The sequence below is a fragment of the Rhineura floridana genome, chromosome 1, assembly GCF_030035675.1.
Source record: "Rhineura floridana isolate rRhiFlo1 chromosome 1, rRhiFlo1.hap2, whole genome shotgun sequence".
NCBI lineage: Eukaryota > Metazoa > Chordata > Lepidosauria > Squamata > Rhineuridae > Rhineura > Rhineura floridana.
Genome location: NC_084480.1, coordinates 209,478,796 through 209,499,371, shown reverse-complemented (window position 1 = coordinate 209,499,371; position 20,576 = coordinate 209,478,796). Strand labels below are relative to the sequence as shown.

Sequence of the window (20,576 nt, the reverse complement as noted above, 5' to 3'; positions counted from 1 at the left end):
CATACTTTTGGTACATGTGGAGTGGTGTAAACCCCCATATGAATTGTTGGTGCCACAGAATCCTCTTCAGGGATTCCTCTGCAAATAAATCATTGTGGTAAGGGTTCCCTAGGGGCAGAAAGCACTGAATACTGCTGGACTAGGTAGATCTATCTAGCAGGTCAACCTATGATGTTTTAAGGAAGGTGTCCCAGTGGGTGAAGGAAGTGCCTACCCTGACTGGGGGTCTGATTGGATTTTGGTGCTCTCTGTCACAGGTGGAGACCCTGTAGCCCTCTAGGAGTTGTTGGACTGCAACTCCCATCAGCCCCAGCCTGCATGGCCAACAGTCAGGGATGATGGGAGTTGGAAACCCAGTAACATCTGGAGGGCTACAGGTTCATGTGTTTAACATTGTGGCCCTCCTGGTTCCTTTAGGCAGCAATCCACAAAACATCCATTTGATTGATTTACTCCCACATAAACCCTACAGAAATATTCTGCAGTTGTGCTTGGTTGTCTGCCCCTTTTGGAAGCAGTAGTTTGTCTAGTGGCACATAGTTGGCTTCAGTGAGACTTGGCGTTTCTAAGCAAAGGTGACCAGATAGTAAAGGAGGACCAAGATCTGATGACTGTTAAGATTTGTGTGGTTGAGGGAATTTTGGCTGTGCAGCTTTTCATGCAGGAATTGCTCTTCTGCACAACTGCTAAAGGCACCGGAGACTTGTTGTCTTTTATATCCTAGTGGAAGCTTGCTTGAGTCCCACTGAAGCCAATAATCCAGATTACGGGTAAATGAGCAAAGCACTGCTTTCTGACTGACTGCAGGCAGTGTTCTGTTCCGCAATCCTGTATGGAATTCTGCTGTGTCAGTACACAAAACATGGCTCTGCCCTTTACTAAGGTTTCTGTGTGTGTGTATGTGTCATGTGCTGTGACTATCCCTTCTCCCTTACTCATATTGGTGTTCTAGGAAGTATCTCTAAAAACAACAACAACAAACGCCCTGGTGCTTGTTATGCTTTGCTCATGGCTTTGAAAACCTACAGAAAACTATTTGAGATTTTAAACTGGGATACTAATGCACCTAGAGTATGCACAGAAGCTACAAGTAGCATAAAATATAGATGGTGGAATGTTAAAGCTCACAACATGTGGCTGATGGAATATTTTGTGATCTCATTTCTGGCTGTATCCAGTATGATAGAAGTTATTTAAAATGGGTGCTCCAGGTGTTGCTGGACTACAGCTCCCATTATCTTTGACCATTGGCCATACTGGCTGGGGTTGGAACCATCAGCATCTAGAGGGTCAAGAGGTTCCCTTGCCCAGCTTCTATGTCTGGAAAGTATTATACTTCGGTAAATGACGTTCAGCACTGAGAATGGTTTTGTTTTTATGCATCTTCTTGCCAGGGCAAGACTGATTTTTAGGAGAGAGAAAAATCGCGCTCTTGTACTATGGAAAGTTTTGGTGCTTATTTTTTGGGTGGTGGTGGTGGAAATTTGCCGCTCTGGGCTCCTGCTGGGAGGAAGGGTGGGTTATAAGCCACATAATAAATAAATAAAAAATGAATTATGCTGGAGCAAGAGCGTAGTCCAGTCTCTGATCTAGAAGCCTTTCTCATCAATCCCTGATGTCTTGGGTCACTCTGTAGCTACTAGTGATGGGAGAAATTCACTTTGCACCCATTCAGCAGTGCATTCTTGACAACAGACCTGAAAGGTAGGTCAGTATTATTCCCATGTTGTTGATAGAGTGGGTTTCCTCTAAAGCTACCTAGTGAATTTATTGCCAAGGCAATACTTGAGCAGGGGACCTCCCCAAATGGTAATTTGGCCTTTTAGCCCCGAAAAATGAGATTTGTAAAGATAACATAGAGTTCTTAGAATCTGCCCTCCACTTGGCTCTTGTAATCTCTCTCTCTCTTTTTTTTAGGACTCTGTCATTGCTGTCTGGCTTGCCTTAGTGGCTGTGATCAGCTGTGCTGAGCTCTTTTTCCTCTTTGCTGATTCCCAGCGCTCATGCTGTTTTCTTTTTTGTGTCCCCTGATACACATTTTTGTGCAGCATTGTAACTGCTCCCCAGCCCAGCCCAGAGATTGCACTGACTTTTATGTGTGTGAATTTGCTATTAGAGGTGGTGAAGAGACAATGAGCCTCCTAGTTGGGTGGAGCTCTTTGGAAAAGAAAAGAGACACCTACACGTGTGAAGGGATATTAACTTTTTTTTGGGGGGGGGAGACTATATATCCATGTATGTATTGCTTTCCTTATTTTGGTGTTCATGCAATTTAGTAAGCAGCCTGCCTTCATACATACAGTAGTTACAAAGCCAGCCACTCTGAAGACAGTGGGCAGGTGCATGAAATGTTAAGCAATCCACCTCGTAGAGAAATGTGCTGGTGCCTGATTTCTTACTTGATTCCCTGTAGCTGAAGCAGTTCTCTCGCATATACCACAGAGAATTGCTTAACTTCATTCGTGGGTGAATTCATGTTTCTTACCCCTTTTTTCCAAGAAAAACTTCTATAAAAGGCCAAACAGTCTTTGGATCACAAATAGTTTGGAACCTAGCACATGTATATCAAATCTTTGTGTGCGTGTATTTACACACACCACACACAAGATGCGTATTTGTGGTTGAGTAGGAGAATACAACCGTGAACTAATTCCCAGGAGTGCACATCCAGTCATCAGGGCATCAACTTCTTTTTTTAACTAGCAGTGTAAGAACTCGTTTAATCACTTATTTGCGTTTAATTGTGTGCAATGAGACTCTACTACTTGTTCACTCTTGGCTAGCCTGTTGCTATAATTAACATTTTGTACGTTATAGGAGGGAAATCCTGAGGTTGGAAGAATACAGTTAGTTCAGTGATACTGGATGGCATTGTGGCTGAACAGAGATGTGAACTATGATTTTCCAAGTCTAGCTAGACTACATTGGACAACAAGTGCAACATTCCCATGCATTTCTTTTAGGAGTATTAACACAACTAAGCATTGTTGTAACACTTTCTGACCAATAATGGTGTGGTGGTTGATTGGAGGCCAAAGCTGCTTACTATTATTATTATTATTGTTTGTTTGTTTGTTTATTTATTTATTGCACTTTTATACCGCCCCATAGCTGAAGCTCTCTGGGCGGTTTACAGCAATCAAAAACATTAAAACAAATATACAATTTAAAACACATATTTTAAACACAATTTTAAACACAATTTTAAAATTTAAAACAATATAAAAACAATTTAAATTTATTTAAGCTTATTACATTTTTATCCCTCCCTCCCAGAAGGAGGTCAGAGTGGCAAGCAGGGGACAGAACATTAAAAACATCTTCAAAACATCTTAAACATTTTTTTAAAAAACATTAAAAACATATGGCTAAGGGGTGGTATATAAATGTAATAAATAAATAAATAAATAATAAAAAGCAAATCCAACACAGGCATAGACTGGGAAGAGGTCCCTGCTTAAAAGGCTTGATGAAAGAGGAAGGTCTTAAGTAGGTGCCGAAAACATAACAGATGGCACCTATCTAATATTTAAAAAGAGGGAATTCCAAAGGGTAGGTGCCACAATACTAAAGGTCCACTTCCTGCGTTGTGTGGAATGGACCTTCTGATGAGATGGTATCTGCAGAGTGCAGTCATCAACTGAGTGTAAAAGGGGTGAGACTATGTTGCAGATGGTAAGAGGACATTTCTGCTGATGTGCATTTACACAGCTAACTGGCCTTAATTATATCTAGTGTAATCAGTGGTATTTGGTCTGGCTATTCTAGTATAGTCATTTACTGACTGAGGCTGTACTCTGTATTCTGTGGCTGAGAAAAGCACTAGCAGCCATCTCTGCTATCTTTTTGGCGCCTTTTGAAGACTTTCCTCTTTCAACAAGCCTTTTAAGTTGAGACCTATCCCAGTCTGCGTCTGTGTTACAATTGCTTGTTTTTTTAATAATATGTTTTTAACCCTTTTTTAAAAGATGTTTTTAAAGCTTTTTTAAAAATGTTGTTAACGTTTTGTTTTAATGTATTTTGAGGTCTGTTTTTATTATGTTTTAAAGTGTTTTTAGCGTTTCTGTTTGCCGCCCTGTGCTCCTGCTGGGAGGAAGGGCAGGATATAAATCAAATAATAAATAGTGAAATTTCATATTGGCTGTGTGAAAACATCCACCACCACCGCCACTTGTGTTTGATGTAGAAACATGGAGTTGTATTCAACATAGAACTAAACAGATCTCCTCCTCTCCTCCCACTGTGTGTTCCCTGAATCTGTTCTGGGGTCCCCCAACTCCCCGAGTATGTTTGGGGATGGCATGGGGCCTGCACGGGAGACGGGGAAATCCACTTGTGGTAGCACAATATTTTAGTTGAACACCACCCATATAGTGCTCCTGACTGTTTATGTGATCAATCTCTTTACCAATAGTACTTGGCTATGTGTCCCAAGAGGTGATGGTTATGGTTCCTATTCTAGGCCATGATTCTAGTAACTTAAAGACTATCTAAAATTGATAACAGTTTTTATGGTAGCTTGAAATTTTAAAAAGTTGTCTATTGGACATTGATGCTCAGAAATATCCATCAACATCTGTCTTGCTTCCTTCACATGAAGTAGATATACTAATAAGAGTCCTGATTCAAGATTGAGATTGCTTGATCAAGCTGATGCTCTTTAATATTTATTGGACATACTAATGCTGTGAGCCACAGTGCTTAATGGACATAATACTGCATAAGGCATAATTGAAAGTAGGATTATTTGATTTTTGTGCATATTCTATATATACAGTGTTTTAAAAGCTTGATTCCATATTTGAAGCAGTTCCTCCAGAATTCCCAACCTGCTCTTTAAAGTTATATTGAGTTCAATATATTAAAGTCTTATGTTGAAATCTTAAATGCACTTCCCTGAGAGTATGTTCCATTTGACATCAAAGGAGTTATGTATGTATAGAACTGTATTGTTAAAGACTGCTCTAATTTTTGAGGCTGTCTGCAAGATTGTGAGTACAGTAGGTATCCTGACACAGACCGTTGCCCTGCAATGCATGGATGATTTCAGGGATGCAACAGAGGGAGCAGAGTAAGCTTGGAAGTTGACTCTGCCTCTTGTTACCTGAGGAGAGGGAACACCTGAATTTGGCTTATGTTATGAACTGATGTATTATTTGCACTGGGAGAAGACCAGGTGTCATCTTGTTGCTTTTATAACTCCACTGCTGAGAAAGTCACCATGGTCACATGTAGCATAGTAACATACATGAAGCCACTATGCAGTACAGAGATGGTGGGGGTGCTCTATAACAGGCTCATCTACATGCTGTCTGGTCAATAAAATGATATTGGAACCGACATGCAGCACAGCAAGATGGCCATGCCTGCTTGCTTTGCACAGGATGCTATTTTGGTATTAAGCTGTCCAGTGTGCTGTTGCTGATACGTGTATTTTTAGAAGTGGGGTGCCAGGTTATTAAATCTTGTGGCTGAAATAATGTCAAGAGTCTTCAGATGCATTGCAAGTGGTTCTTGCACCTTAGTAGTTTTTGAGGTTGAGAATACCTCTAGAGATTTAATCTTAGATTTAATGCTTATACAAAATAAACTTAATCCCCAAGACCAAATCATCTGAATTCTTGAATTTATGTGATTTTTGGAATGGTGCTATATCTCATTGCAATATATCTGTAAAAGAACAGTTCCATATTAATTCAGCTGAATTAACATTGCAACCCTATACAGTCTTCTGGAGAGTAATTCTGTTGATGTGACTTGGTCTTCTTCCCAAATTTGTGGGTACTTGCTGCAACCCGTAGATAGTTTGTTGTCTTCTGGCTGCCAGTGTCTGCAGTGCTTTACAAGGCTAGTGCTTTTTGGGGGCGGGGGCGGGGGAGACATGTCTTTTCTAAACAACTCTTTAAAATGTGACAGTTGAATGTGTATCAAAAATGAATCTTCTCCCAAACAGAAAATGGATGCATGCTATTTAGCTGAACTCTTGTGGTCATGTTTGCTATCTATAGATAGAACTTTGAGATCAGGAATGGATTTTCCATTGTATGATCTACATAATAATTGGGCTGGCGGCCTAGACAGGTATTTGTTCAGTTTTGGAAGAATACTGTTTTTGGATGATTGAAGCTGCAATCCTGTAAATTTACCTTGGAGTACATCTCCTTGAACTCAGTGGGGCTTACTTCTGAGTAGACATTCATAGGATTGCGCTGTATGGTTTGATTTCACATGAACATTTCTGATGTGTGACTTTGCTGTGTCTGTAATGAAGTTTGCCTGGGATGAACTGACTGGCCATTGAATTATTTATTTATTGATCCACTCGAATTACTGTGTAAAAATGGACCAGGAACTTGGGTGAATAGCTTCTTTAGTTTCATAGTCAAGTGGGATTAGTATTCTGGGAAGTTGACTGGTGCTTGCACCATAATAATAGAATGGTGCAGTACTTACATTGGATCATAGTGCTTCTACAGAGCAGTAGTTCTTCTTTGTTGAGACTCTGGCACTAGTATTGCAGATGGATTATGGTAACCCTGCTGGATATGTTCACCTACTATAGGATTTGTGCCTGCACAACAATAGTGCAGGGCTAAAATTGGATTGGGGTGCATATGCAGGATCACCATGAAAATTAGTTGCTTCTTAAAAGTACTTTAACTACTTTTCTGGATAGTTAGTTTTAGAAGGGTGACTTTTGCTAATCTCCCCAGTGACTAGGCTCAGGAAGCTTCTTTCACCAGTTAGAGAATTCTGGAGAAATCTGCACTGTATACATACAGTGTAAATTGCTCTGATACCTTGCAAAATGACATTGATGTCATTTGCTACCATTCCAAAGGGAACTTGTGATACTTGCAGCCTGTGGGGGTGAGGGAACTTGTTCAGAAATGGGCAGCCCATAGACTAGAGTGCCTATATGAGCCTTATAAATTAAGTTACTAGTTTGCTGGGGGCTAGTAGAAGAAGGGCAAATGGCTATATTTCTATGCTACTCATAGAGAAGGGTCTTCTTTCCTCCACAGCCTGCTTGGTTTCTGGGCATGCTGGAAAGGAGGGATGAAGAGCCCCATACCTCCTCTGCTAGCTTGCTCACTCACCTGCATGGAACTTCTGATCGCTTTCAGCTTAAATACAAGGTTGGAATATATAAAAGCACTTCCATACCCATCGCTTTGTGAGTGCTGACTGCCTCAAGACCACATTGGGTTGGAAGGCAAAATCAATATTTGAAGTGCCTTAAGCTTTCCTTATGGAAAGCTGAGAGAATATCAAAAACTTAGTATCTCTGCGTTGCAGCATACAGTGGTTAGGGACATTTCCCAACCTTTTGATTTCCTGCAAGGAGCCCCTGACCACTGAAGACAGGCAGTGGATGAATAGCTTCTCTTCTCCATCTGTTGGGAAGTCACTTTTTCTTCTGGGAGTTAGAACATCAAGGGTGTTCTTATCTATGGTGAACTAGTTACCATAACTAGCCCTTCAAATAGAAGACTGTCTTCTGACAGCTGTTCAAATAGAGGACTGCCCTCTGTAAGATGTTAAACATTTTGCCATGCCTTCATCTAAGAAGTGTCTGGTGTTCGTTTTAGTTGACATGGTGCTAGTGATCGCTACTGCCAGATCACCATCAATTGAACAGAGTCAAGCTACACTATCAGCAACCTCATGTGATATGTCTGTTGTTGGATTGTACCACTTTAGAATAAAGGTGGAAACGTAGGTATCTTCATTCTGGTTAGTTAGTTATTTTGACAAAAAATTGTCAAGAAATATGAAAAACTAAACAATGGCCCACAGACTGGAAGTGTTCAATATACATCCCAATTCCAAAGAAAGGGGATCCCAGGGAATGCAGTAATTATCGAACTATTGCCTTAATATCCCAGGCAAGTAAAGTAACGCTCAAGATTCTACAACAAAGGCTCTTACCATATATGGAGCGAGAAATGCCAGATGTCCAAGCTGGATTTAGAAAGGGAAGAGGCACCAGAGAACATATCGCAAACATACGTTGGATAATGGAACGGAGCAAGGAATTTCAGAAGAAAATCACCCTATGCTTTATAGATTACAGCAAAGCCTTTGACTGTGTAGATCATGAAACACTATGGAATGCTTTCAAAGAAATGGGGGTGCCACAGCATCTGATTGTCCTGATGTGCAACCTATACTCTGGACAAGAGGCTACTGTAAAGACAGAATATGGAGAAACCGATTGGTCCCCAGTCAGAAAGGGTGTGAGACGGGTGTATTTTATCACCCTATTTATTTAATCTGTACACAGAACATACATGGAAAGTGGGATTGAACCAAGATGAAGGAGGTGTGAAAATTGGAGGGAGAAACATAAATAATTTTAAGATATGCAGACGATACCATATTATTAGCAGAAACCAGTAATGATTTGAAACGGATGCTGATGAAAGTTAAAGAGGAAAGCACAAAAGCAGGACTATAGCTGAACATCAAGAAGACTAAACCAGTAACCATTTGAAACGAATGCTGATGAAAGTTAAAGAGGAAAGCACAAAAGCAGGACTTCAGCTGAACGTCAAAAAGACCAAAGTAATGACAACACAAGATTTATGTAACTCTAAAGTTGACAATGAGGACATTGAACTTGTCAAGGATTATCAATACCTCTGCACAGTACAATAGTTAAGAAATCAGAAGAAGGCTAGGACTGGGGAAGGCAGCTATAAATAGAAAAGGTCCACAAATGCAAAGATGTATCACTGAACTCTGAAGTCAGGATCATTCAGACCATGGTATTCCCGATCACTATGTATGGATGTGAAAGTTGGATAGTGATAAAAGTGGATAAGATCTCATTTGAAATGTGGTGTTGGAGGAGAGCTTTACGCATACCATAGACTGCGAAAAAGACAAATAATTGAGTGTCAGAACAAATTAAACCAGAACTGTCACTACAAGCTAAAATGATGAAACTGAGGTTATCATACTTTGGACACATAATGAGAAGACATGATTCACTAGAAAAGCCAATAATGCTGGGAAAAACGGAAGGGAGTAGAAAAAGAGGAAGGCCAAAGAAGAGATGGATTGATTCTATAAAGGAAGCCACAGACCTGAACTTACAGGTCTGAACAGGGTGGTTCACGACAGATGCTATTGGAGGTCACTGACTCATAGGGTCGCCATAAGTCGTAATCGACTTGAAGGCATTTAACAAAATTATTTTAATGATTATTTTGTATTGTTTGTATGATTTATGTTTTATTGTATATTTTGTACGTTACTTTGATATTTTATATGAATTGCCGTCTACCTTAGTGTCTATTCATAAAAACAAGCTTCAGGTTGTTTTTATGATGATGTAAGTAGTTTTTGATGATGATGTAAACAGTTCCCTTCTTTGTTGCGAGATTCTGGGGGTGAGCTGTGTTTGGGTCCTGGGTGAGAGCCATGATGGATGCATGGAGTCCTGGATGAGAGCCAGGAGCCTGAGAGGGTATTTATATTAGAAGTGGAAGGAACTAATATGGGTTTTATTTATTAGTAGTTTGTATTGGTGCAACACTTGTATATATAATATTATATATTTTTGTAACATTTGTTTAAGTTTTTTGTATTTTGTGGCTTTATATGATAATAGTATGATTATTTCTGTATATTTTTGACATTTCTATGGTTGTAAACCGCCTTGAGTGCAGTGGTGTAGAAAGGCGGTATACAAATTAAAAATGAAATGAAAATAAAAAATAATGTAATTCGTTGATCTATTTATGTATGTGTGGATGTAATCAAAAAGTAGGATAGGAGGTTGGAAGGTAAGAAGATACTAACTTGCCACCCTAATGCATAATAGTGGGTGCCTGTCTACCTCCTTGTCGTTCATTCCATCTCTTCTGTTCCCCTTATCCTGCTGGTACTTTGGCTGAGGCAGTCCAGCTAGCTTGCTCAAATTGCCACATTCCTCCTTTCCTGAAGCTGGGGAGACAAGTACAGACACCTATTTTTCCTCCTAGATCTTCTATTCTGGGTGAGATGTAGGGTAGTGTTGGATGGCTGTCCCTGCAACCTGGAAGGTGACTTAGATACTCCAGTGGTGAAGTAGCCATTGAAGCAAAAGGGAGACAGATGTGTGAGCATTCTAAAATGGTGGCAGGTTGGTGAAGTATTCACATTCAAGCAGTTTGGATTAATCATTCAGGTACTTGCTTGCCCAGGAGTGATTACTATTTGCCCTGGATGAATGGGAAAGCTACAGACTAACCCTTCAGGGCTGTTGTGAAGACTACTGATATGATTCTGTTTGGTGTTGGTCTTTCAGAAAGTAATTTTTCAGGGGCTAGGTATATTTTACAACAATATCAGTTTAAAGATACAGGTTCCTTCCAAAATTCCTAGTATCTACATGTAGTTAGTGTGCTCATTATAGACACTGTGGTGTGTGGGAATGTGCGTGAGAGAGACCTTTAAAATTGAAAGTTTTTGTCTTTTAACATTTGTAGGGAATCCCTGGTCCATGAGTTTAATTAGGCCCACAAAGCTGTTTTCCCTCAAACTACACTCACCTGGCCAGCACCTGACTGTCAAAGTTGGCCTGCAGGGATTGGGGGGATAACCCACACCTCCAAAAGTATGTGTTGTAGGTGTGGACTCTGATCAGCCAGTTGTCAGATTTGTCAGATTTGGAGATTGCAGAGAAGCTAAACGAATTCTTTGCATCTGTCTTCACAGTGGAAGATATAGGGCAGATCCCTGAACCTGAACTAACATTTGCAGGAAGGGATTCTGAGGAACTAAGACAAATAGTGGTAACGAGAGAGGAAGTTCTAAGCTTAATGGACAATATAAAAACTGACAAATCACCGGGCCCGGATGGCATCCACCCGAGAGTTCTCAAAGAACTCAAAGGTGAAATTGCTGATCTGCTAACTAAAATATGTAACTTGTCCCTCGGGTCCTCCTCCGTGCCTGAGGACTGGAAAGTGGCAAATGTAACGCCAATCTTCAAAAAGGGATCCAGAGGGGATCCCGGAAATTACAGGCCAGTTAGCTTAACTTCTGTCCCTGGAAAACTGGTAGAAAGTATGATTAAAGCTAGATTAACTAAGCACATAGAAGAACAAACCTTGCTGAAGCAGAGCCAGCATGGCTTCTGCAAGGGAAAGTCCTGTCTCAGTAACCTATTAGAATTCTTTGAGAGTGTCAACAAGCATATAGATAGAGGTGATCCAGTGGACATAGTGTATTTAGACTTTCAAAAAGCGTTTGACAAGGTACCTCACCAAAGGCTTCTGAGGAAGCTTAGCAGTCATGGAATAAGAGGAGAGGTCCTCTTGTGGAGAAGGAATTGGTTAAGAAGCAGAAAGCAGAGAGTAGGAATAAACGGACAGTTCTCCCAATGGAGGGCTGTAGAAAGTGGAGTCCCTCAAGGATCGGTATTGGGACCTGTACTTTTCAACTTGTTCATTAATGACCTAGAATTAGGAGTGAGCAGTGAAGTGGCCAAGTTTGCTGACGACACTAAATTGTTCAGGGTTGTTAAAACAAAAAGGGATTGTGAAGAGCTCCAAAAAGATCTCTCCAAACTGAGTGAATGGGCGGAAAAATGGCAAATGCAATTCAATATAAACAAGTGTAAAATTATGCATATTGGAGCAAAAAATCTTAATTTCACATATACGCTCATGGGGTCTGAACTGGCAGTGACCGACCAGGAGAGAGACCTCGGGGTTGTGGTGGACAGCACGATGAAAATGTCGACCCAGTGTGCGGCAGCTGTGAAAAAGGCAAATTCCATGCTAGCAATAATTAGGAAGGGTATTGAAAATAAAACAGCCGATATCATAATGCCGTTGTATAAATCTATGGTGCGGCCGCATTTGGAATATTGTGTACAATTCTGGTCGCCTCATCTCAGAAAGGATATTATAGAGTTGGAAAAGGTTCAGAAGAGGGCAACCAGAATGATCAAGGGGATGGAGCGACTCCCTTACGAGGAAAGGTTGCAGCATTTGGGGCTTTTTAGTTTAGAGAAAAGGCAGGTCAGAGGAGACATGATAGAAGTGTATAAAATTATGCATGGCATTGAGAAAGTGGATAGAGAAAAGTTCTTCTCCCTCTCTCATAATACTAGAACTCGTGGACATTCAAAGAAGCTGAATGTTGGAAGATTCAGGAGAGACAAAAGGAAGTACTTCTTTACTCAGCGCATAGTTAAACTATGGAATTTGCTCCCACAAGATGCAGTAATGGCCACCAGCTTGGATGGCTTTAAAAGAAGATTAGACAAATTCATGGAGGACAGGGCTATCAATGGCTACTAGCCATGATGGCTGTGCTCTGCCATCCTAGTCAGAGGTAGCATGCTTCTGAAAACCAGTTGCCGGAAGCCTCAGGAGGGGAGAGTGTTCTTGCACTCGGGTCCTGCTTGCGGGCTTCCCCCAGGCACCTGGTTGGCCACTGTGAGAACAGGATGCTGGACTAGATGGGCCACTGGCCTGATCCAGCAGGCTCTTCTTATGTTCTTATGTTCTTCTGGTGGGATCCAGTGCCCCACCCCACCTTATGGCCTTATTCACAGTAAGTTAGAAATTGGATCCCATTTCTTAGTTAAAAACAGAACCTAAATCTACCTTGAAAAGGTGGAATCACCAAGGCACTATCTTGAAGCAGCTTAGAGAATAGTGAAGAGATCTAAGAGGAAGATTAAAGCCGAAGACACACATCCTGAAAGCAAATTTCTTGGGATGCAACAAATGTGTGTTTGAAACCATTTCCACTATGCTTAGCATGTCTGTCTGCCTTCACCCTAATAGACATAAGTTGTGTGGCAATCTCTCATCATCCTAGGTGGAGCTAATAGCAGCCCAAATAAATTCCTGCTGCTAGCATTTCTGCCAGAAGTAGAACAGGGTTCTAAGACCCTGTTAAACAGAGGCAGTTGATAAAGACCCTATTAACTGTCAGTATCCTTTGTATTGGTGACATGCATGCACTGCACAAGTTTTAGCAGCATAGCAACATCTTATGGCATCCATTTGAGTGTTAAGGGTTTAATGTTGCTGAGGCCACTTCAGCTGTATTACTTTTGATTCTTCCTGCTTGTAGATCATAACATAGACAGTAAGTGGAGGAATTTGAATCATGGAAGTATGGCCACTCCACTGTGCCACTCTGTCACATGCTATAAACAAGAGGTATAAGAGCTCTCTTGGCATTCATTGGCATTGAATCATATGATCCAGCACTATTGAGGGGGAAACAGACCTCTAGACAAGGAACAAGTAAACCCTATAAAAATGTGTGAATAGGTCAGGCTTAGTATTTGGCAGAGGATTTGTGTTGAGCCCCTTGAAACATAAGCTTCTGTGATGGCGATCCTTGTTCTGTTCTGATGCTAAGTTACGTCTCTGAACAGACAGCAATATGCACTCTTTGTATATTTCACTTGTTGCTCATCAGCAATATGATGTGAATTACTCTTACCAGACAAATCTTGTGATGCGCTGTTGCCTCTTACTGGGACAGCCTTCCTCCTCACTGGTAAGGTTCATGGATCTTCTGCTGCATTCCTGTTCTCTAACTGGAGATGGTTTGGTGGCAGAGGCCAGAACATCCCTGCTCCTTGTGTTCTGTTACTGGGATCTGTCAATGAACATTGCAAGGAAGATGCAAAAGAGATGGGAAGTCTGCTCCATTCCCAGTTGCTTCAAGATAGCAATCTTTTGAGCATCTGTTTCAGGAAACAGATATTGGATGATTCTCGTAGAAGTAAGCTGTTATGAATTGGCGTCATTCTTCTGCCTATCAATCACAGTATTTTCGATATTTTATTGGAGATCGGTGGATCGAGATGCTTGTATTTAACCAGTACTGCTATAAGGAGATGGTATAAGCAGTGGCTTTAGGATTGCTTAATGTGTAATGCAAAAACTGAATTTTTATTGTAAATTAGAGAATAATCTTAGTTTGGAAAAAGCTTGTATCTCTGTAGTATTGAAATAGTGGGGCGGGTGTATGTCTTGCTTTTAAGAACATACATTAGGGATCTAATATGTATTGCAGTTTCTTGGTGTGCTTTGCTGGGCTTCAAACCTAACCAAGAAAGCTGTTTTTGGCTTGATACGGAAGCCTTTCTTCTCCCTATTCTACAGTAAGTGTCAGGTACCTATGATGCTTTAATCTTTGGTGAAAGGCCTACTTCCCATGCATAGGGAAACTCTGGTCTTGCTGCTTTATGTGTTTCAGGGTTGAATGCAGTTGTGAAGCTCAGAGTTGGCATACCGCTGTTCACATGGTAGGAAGTATCAGCTTTCATGCCAGCACATATGCCTACCATGTATGACCTTGGTGTCAGGAAAAACGCACGTGTGTGTGTAATGGGAAATGGTTACCAATTGTGTAGCTTATATATTGAGATGCAGTATAGTGCAATAGATAGAGAGTTGGATTTATGAGTCAAAATTTTATTTATTATTTTATTTAAACATTTTATATCCCGCCCTAGTTCTTAGAATTCAGAGCGGCGAACAAATAAGACAATGTCTAATACAAAACAATATACAATTAATAGATAAAATTAAGAAAATCAATAATACAATAGTTATAACAATTTAAATGTTAACATTAAAAGCTTGAAGAAACAAAAATGTTTTTAACTGACGGCGAAAGACCGTGAGTGAGGAGGAACATCGGATCTCTGGTGGCAGGTTATTCCATAAGATGGGAGCTATGCACGAAAAAGCTTTGTTCCTAGTATTGGAGCGGCGGATTATAAAGGTAGATGGAATAATAAGAGAATGTTCGAAGGGTACTCTTGTTGGTTGTTGAGATTTAAATTCCAGAATACGATTTGATAGATATATTGGTGCTAATCCATGTAGAGCCTTGAAAGCTAATACCAAATTTTAAACTGGTGTCGAAATAAAATCGGTAGCCAATGAAGTTGATAAAGAAGAGGTGTAGTATGCATTTGTGGACCAGCTCCGGTCAGCATTCTGGCCGCCGCTCTCTGAACCAACTTAAGCGGACGAAGCGATCTAGCAGATAGTCCTATATAAAGAGCGTTACAATAGTCCAATCTTGAGGTCACAAGAGCCTGTGTCACTTGCCTCAAGTCCGACGTTCCTAAAAACGGACGAAGTTGGCGGACTAGCTTTAATTGGGCGAAAGCACTTCTGAATACTGTTGCAATTTGGGGTTCAAGGGTCAAAGCAGAATCTAAAAATTCCTTGTCATTCATGGGTGTCCTTGGGAAAGTTTGGCCTTTCCGCCTCAGGTTCCATGTCTGTAAAATGGAGTTAATAGTTGCAAGATCATAACAGGAAGAAACTTGATAGGAGTTATAAAGCACTCTGTGTATATAAATTGCATATAAATTACCATAATAAAAGTTTAGATATGATAATCCATTAGATTCATTTCTAGTTTTCACATCTGTATTGGACAAAGTAAGAAAATAAAATGCAGGAATAATTTATTTGTTGGTAGTAGAAAAAACAGTTGCTAAACATTCTGATAGCAAGCTCAGGGCATTTTCAATATATCTTTGGCTTGTGAGGATACAGAAAATTTAACAAATCTGGTTTTCATGATTAGATTGCTGGGATTAATACAACTGTAATTAGACATTGGAAGAGAAGTTTGCGTTTTCTAGCAATCGTAATTTGTTATTTGAGTCAGTGTATTTTGTTTAATGATTTGTGATTAATATATGCCAGTGTGTAAGTAACAAGGATGTTATGGTTATTGTCCTTGCATAGATTATATAGTAATTTGATCTATTGAGAGACAATTTTTTAAACTAATGAATCTTTATTATAGTATATTGATTGATGTAATAGTCCAACAGTATCCCTAGTTCTGATGAATCTGTGAGAATTTATCACAAATCAGATGCAGTGCATCTAGACAATCCCTGTTGGGTTTGTGTGTGTTTCTCCTTAAATTGGCTATTGCATTTCTGGGTGTTCACCATGAACACCATGTAGTTTTTTTTAGAGCTGGAGAAAGTTCAGATATTTTTTTTAAAAAACAACCTTTGGGGTGCAATACCTGCTCTGGCTCACACTAGATAAAGCCTACTGCATATTTTGTTATCGCTCACTTGATTTTGAATGAGGGGGCTGTAAAAAAACAACTGTTTTGTATACAGACACATGATAGAGCCAAAGTTGTGAATCAGAGGAGCCTGAACTCAGTAATAAAGGAAGGCCCCATTTTAAATCTCATCTCAGGTGGTTTTAAGCAATCCCCTTTCAGCCTTGGCCCTCTATCTGTAAATAATATTTTTAATTTTATTATGGAATAATTGTGGCCTACTGTGCAGAGATCTTGTAAGGGTTACCGTGTGTGCGGAAGTGAGTGTGACAACCTTTTTTAACCCGGAGAGTTTGAATTTCAGTAAGTGCTTGCCACTTGTCATGTGCCATTACTACATCATTCTCTGGTCAGCTGCTTGTATTGGAAAGACTCTAAGTATACATGCATTAAAATAAACTTTGTAAAATGCATGCAGTATGCTTCTGTTGTGGCTTGAGTAGTGATGTACTTGGTTTTTAGGTGAACAACGTCTGCATTTGCTGTGGGGAATAGTGGTGATCCACTTCTTACTTTAGAGTTGCTTACTGTCTGGGGGGTGGGAGGTTGCCTAGTCTGCTCTTGTGTCTTTTTGACTCCAGCATCCTGTGCAGAAACTGGCAGGTGAAAGTTTTTGCAACATGGAGATAGATGTGGTAATTTACTTCAAGCTGCTGTGAAATGCAGAGCTGCATTGATCAGCTGAAAAGTTGGTAACCCCAAGTGCATTGGCCAGAATGAGTTAGCACCAATATACACAAAGCAAGTGAGGTACGCTTTACTGACAGGCCTTTTCGTTTGCTCACCAAGCTGTTCTCTGTAAAAAAAAAATTTTTTTTTAATATAAGGCAATTGTTTTGGAAGGTGGAGAGCCAAACACTACTCCTTTCTCCCCTCCACCCCAACCCACTCTCTTCAAAAATAAATGGTCTGCTGGCAAACACAGCTAGTGCAATTCCTTCCTCATTTCAGGCTACAAAAATGAGTGGGGAGGGGGAAGAGAAATTGTAGCATGACTGTGATAGGAGTGTGGTGTGTTTCAGTCAGTCTGCCATCCTTGGAGAGTAGGGTTGTCCACTTTTTTCCCTTGTAAGGCTCCTATGTCCTTAACAGCTTAGTCAAAACCAGAAATCATCTTGTCATGTGTATGCAATGAGGATGGAAGCATCACTTGCTGGGTCTCTGAAGGTTTAAATCATACAAGTTGGGCTTCAGTTCTAAACACTCTTCCAGCTTGATCTTGCGCATCTTTATTTGTAAACAAGTCCCTTTGTGTTCAAGGGACCTACGTTATTATGTAGAATTGCAGTCTGCTTTGTTAATACATGATGTTGGAATTGGTGTGTTTAAGATTGTGTTTTGGAGTGAATGTTTTGCTTTTGTGTCCACCAGAGTGTACTTTTGAAACAGATCTAGAGGTGAGGTGTGTTGTGGGTGTGAGACATGACTGGAATTAAATGTTACACTGTGGGCTCTGTTGCCTGCTACAGTTGGACAAGATTGGTTTTCCAACCATGTCTAAATAATAGTAAGGGTTTTTTTGGCAGGAAGCAAAAAAGGGAAAATGTGTAATATCTAGAGTTGCCAGCAGACCAGAAAAGAATAGCTTGGCCATTTCTGGGCTTAACAGCCACTTCAGCAGCAAAAATCAGTTGGCTTTCCAGAACAGAAATAACTGCTTGCTAAGTTTTGCAGATCAGGACACTGTTATAGGCAGAAGACTCATTTAAAAACAATAATAAAAAGTTGGTAACGGTAACATCACCTCTACAGTCTTTTAAGTATGACTTCATGCTAAATATCCTTGTGAGATAAGTATTAAAAATGACGCAAGAACCACTTGAGGAAGAGTATGCCATATTGCAAGAGATAGAAACAGGCCTTTGTGAACAGAACCTTGGATAACTTTTTTAGTTTGGTTAAGGGAGGAGAGGAGGTGGGTGGGATGTGTTGGGGAGGGAAAGAAATATATTTTTTAACACGCACACACACTGCTGATGTTTATTAACTGTTTTGTGTGCAACAATATCTAATCGTTGCTTGGCAGAAACAGGGAGGGGTTGGTTAAGATGTTGGTTATTTCCTTAGGGCAATGGGAACTAATACAGCCACAGAGGAGTAGTCGGTGGGTGAGGAAGAGAAGGGCTGCTCATCTTTCTTTCTCTCCCCCCCCCCCAATCGCCACTGAAACAAACAATTTTGTTGGTCAGCAGCTTGAAGTGATTGGGGAGGAAGAAAGAAAGGTGGATTTGGTCAGTACTTCCACTAACTGTTCTGCTTGTCTGTGTTCCTAGTTGAGGAGAGGCGTTTTTTCTGTGGGTGCGGTTTTTGAAGAACTTTTTCTCTTAGGGTTTTTGTGTGTATGTACACCTCTGCCTTCTGCTTGTTTCTGTTTTCTTCAGCAAGCTCATGCTGGAGATGATCATGTTTAACCCCTTTCTTCCTTGCAGTTGCTAAAGTTCACAGGGTCCTCTTTCTTCAGCTCTGGAAAGGGGCTTAGTTACCCCTTAGTTTCTATAATAGAGCTGAGAAGGAAGGGTGTAAACTGATGAGGCTGAAGTTGTTTCAGCTTCTCATCAGTACTGTTCTTTTTTTTTTTTAAGTTCCTCTAAAGGTGTAGCATGTTATATAGGAACGACATCCTCATGATATTTCTGCTTTCAATCATGTGCTCCTTTTGTGTGTCACTGTTATTAAGTGAGGAATGGGTCATTGTGAATCAAGTTTTATACACCTTTAACTCCTCCTTCCCTGCCTCCAAGGCTTTCTTGGATCGGGAGAGAGCAGGAACTTGATTTGGGTTTCCAAGGTTGCGATAATAAAGACAGCTAAGCAATGGCTTTAAAAAACAATGCATTTGCAGTAATGCAGTGTACATAACCAGGGGTTTCCCCTATGCAATAGTTCTGAGGAATGTAGCCAGGATTCCAAGGCAGAGCTAAGGCTGGTGACAAAGCATAGGGATGGTCCATGCAGAATTGTTTCCCCCCCCCCTTAATCCCCTCAGGGGTTTTTTATCAGTTGTTGTGGCTGCCAAAGGGAAACCAGCAAGTATAATTTTTCTTCTGTTTCAAAGGGACTCCAACATTTCTTTCTTAAATATTTTTCATACTGGATTGTGGATTAAATGTGCTGATTTAACAGAAAATAGGGGACATGGAATTTGCCACCGTACCACAGCTTAAAGCATTAATTTTTGCACATGTCTTGAGCTGTGGCAAGTTCAAGTTTACTTGGCACAAGAATACTTCCCAGCAGTTTAGATATTTCTCTCTGGCACCATCAGGAAAATAAAAATACTATATATTAATTGCTGGATGCAGAGGTGCTACATAAAGTGCTGGTTTTGACTTATAAAGCTCTTTACGGCTCAGGACTGCAATAACTTCTGGAAAGCCTCTCAGTATGAACCTACCTGGACCCTTAGATCTTCTTCTGAGGCCCTTCTCCAGGTCTCCCCTCTCAGGGAGGCTCAGAGAAGGTCCTTTTACTTGTGGCTCCCCCATCTGTGGAATATACTCCTCAGTGGAGATCCGCCTGGCACCTTCATTGACATTTTCTCGGCGCCAGGTAAAGACATACCTTTCTTCAATCATTTGATTGATTGAGATTATGTTTTGTTTTAATGTGCTGCCAAACCTTCCAGTGGCTGCGTGTGGGTGCTATTGCTATTGTTTTATGTGTTTATAGTGTGTTTTATTTCTTTGTTTTAACATTGTGTAAGTTGCTTGGGGACCTTCGGGTGTCAAGCGACTAATAAATCTAAAAATAACAATACTATTTGATTTTGCTTCATCAGTATCATGGGGGATAAGGCTATGTTCTACTTCCACTGTTGGAGGCAGTGTGCCTCTGAATACTAGTTGCTGGGAATTGCAAGTGGGGAGAGTACTCTTGTGCTCAGGTTCTGCTTGTGGGCTTCCTAAGGGCACTGTGAAAACAGAATGCTGGTTTAGATTGGCCTTTGGCCTGGTTCAGCAGGGCTCTTCTTGTGTTCTGGTTCTTTCCTCACCTATTTCTCATTTCTTCTCTGCAAAGTGGTTTATCCTGCATATATTGGAGGCAGGGTGACAAAGTAGAGTTTTTTCCCCTTATAGAAGACTCTTATATTTGCCTCACTACAAATATAACAACTTTACTTTTTATGATAGGTCAAAAGGCTAGCATTTTTAATAGCTTGTTTCTTGTTTACTGTGCAGAATCATGCGCTGAATGTCTCCCTTAAAAAAACAAACAAACTTGAAATTAGCATTGTATCCTGAGTTGCCTGCTCTGTCTGTGTATTCAGGTGGGTGTGTGGCTTTTTATAAATCACTGATTTTGTCTGCTGAACACAGCATTTTTAGAAGTATGGACCATGATGAGATGTCCACACATGCTTGCATAATTTTGCGTTCATTTTTGAGAAAAAAATTAAGCGTCTTAACCATAGACTGCAATCCTCAGCATTGTTACCAGGTAGGAAGTACTTGTGAAATTAGCGAGATTAGCTCCCAAGTAAATATGTTTAGGGTATGGATGCA

At 40.4% G+C, this 20,576-nt stretch overlaps 1 protein-coding gene across 13 annotated transcripts in view; it reads left to right on the top strand.

The window, feature by feature from the left end:
* Positions 1 to 20,576, top strand: part of RREB1 (ras responsive element binding protein 1) — a 156,222-nt gene that overhangs the window by 13,777 nt on the left and 121,869 nt on the right. For 2 of the 13 annotated variants that reach the window (XM_061591402.1, XM_061591379.1), the window contains exon 4: positions 20,253 to 20,341. The exons of the other annotated variants lie outside the window; for them this stretch is intronic. The gene's annotated coding sequence lies outside the window, so the exon portion shown is untranslated. The remainder of the gene's footprint in view (positions 1 to 20,252; positions 20,342 to 20,576) is intronic. 13 annotated transcript variants of the gene reach the window in all.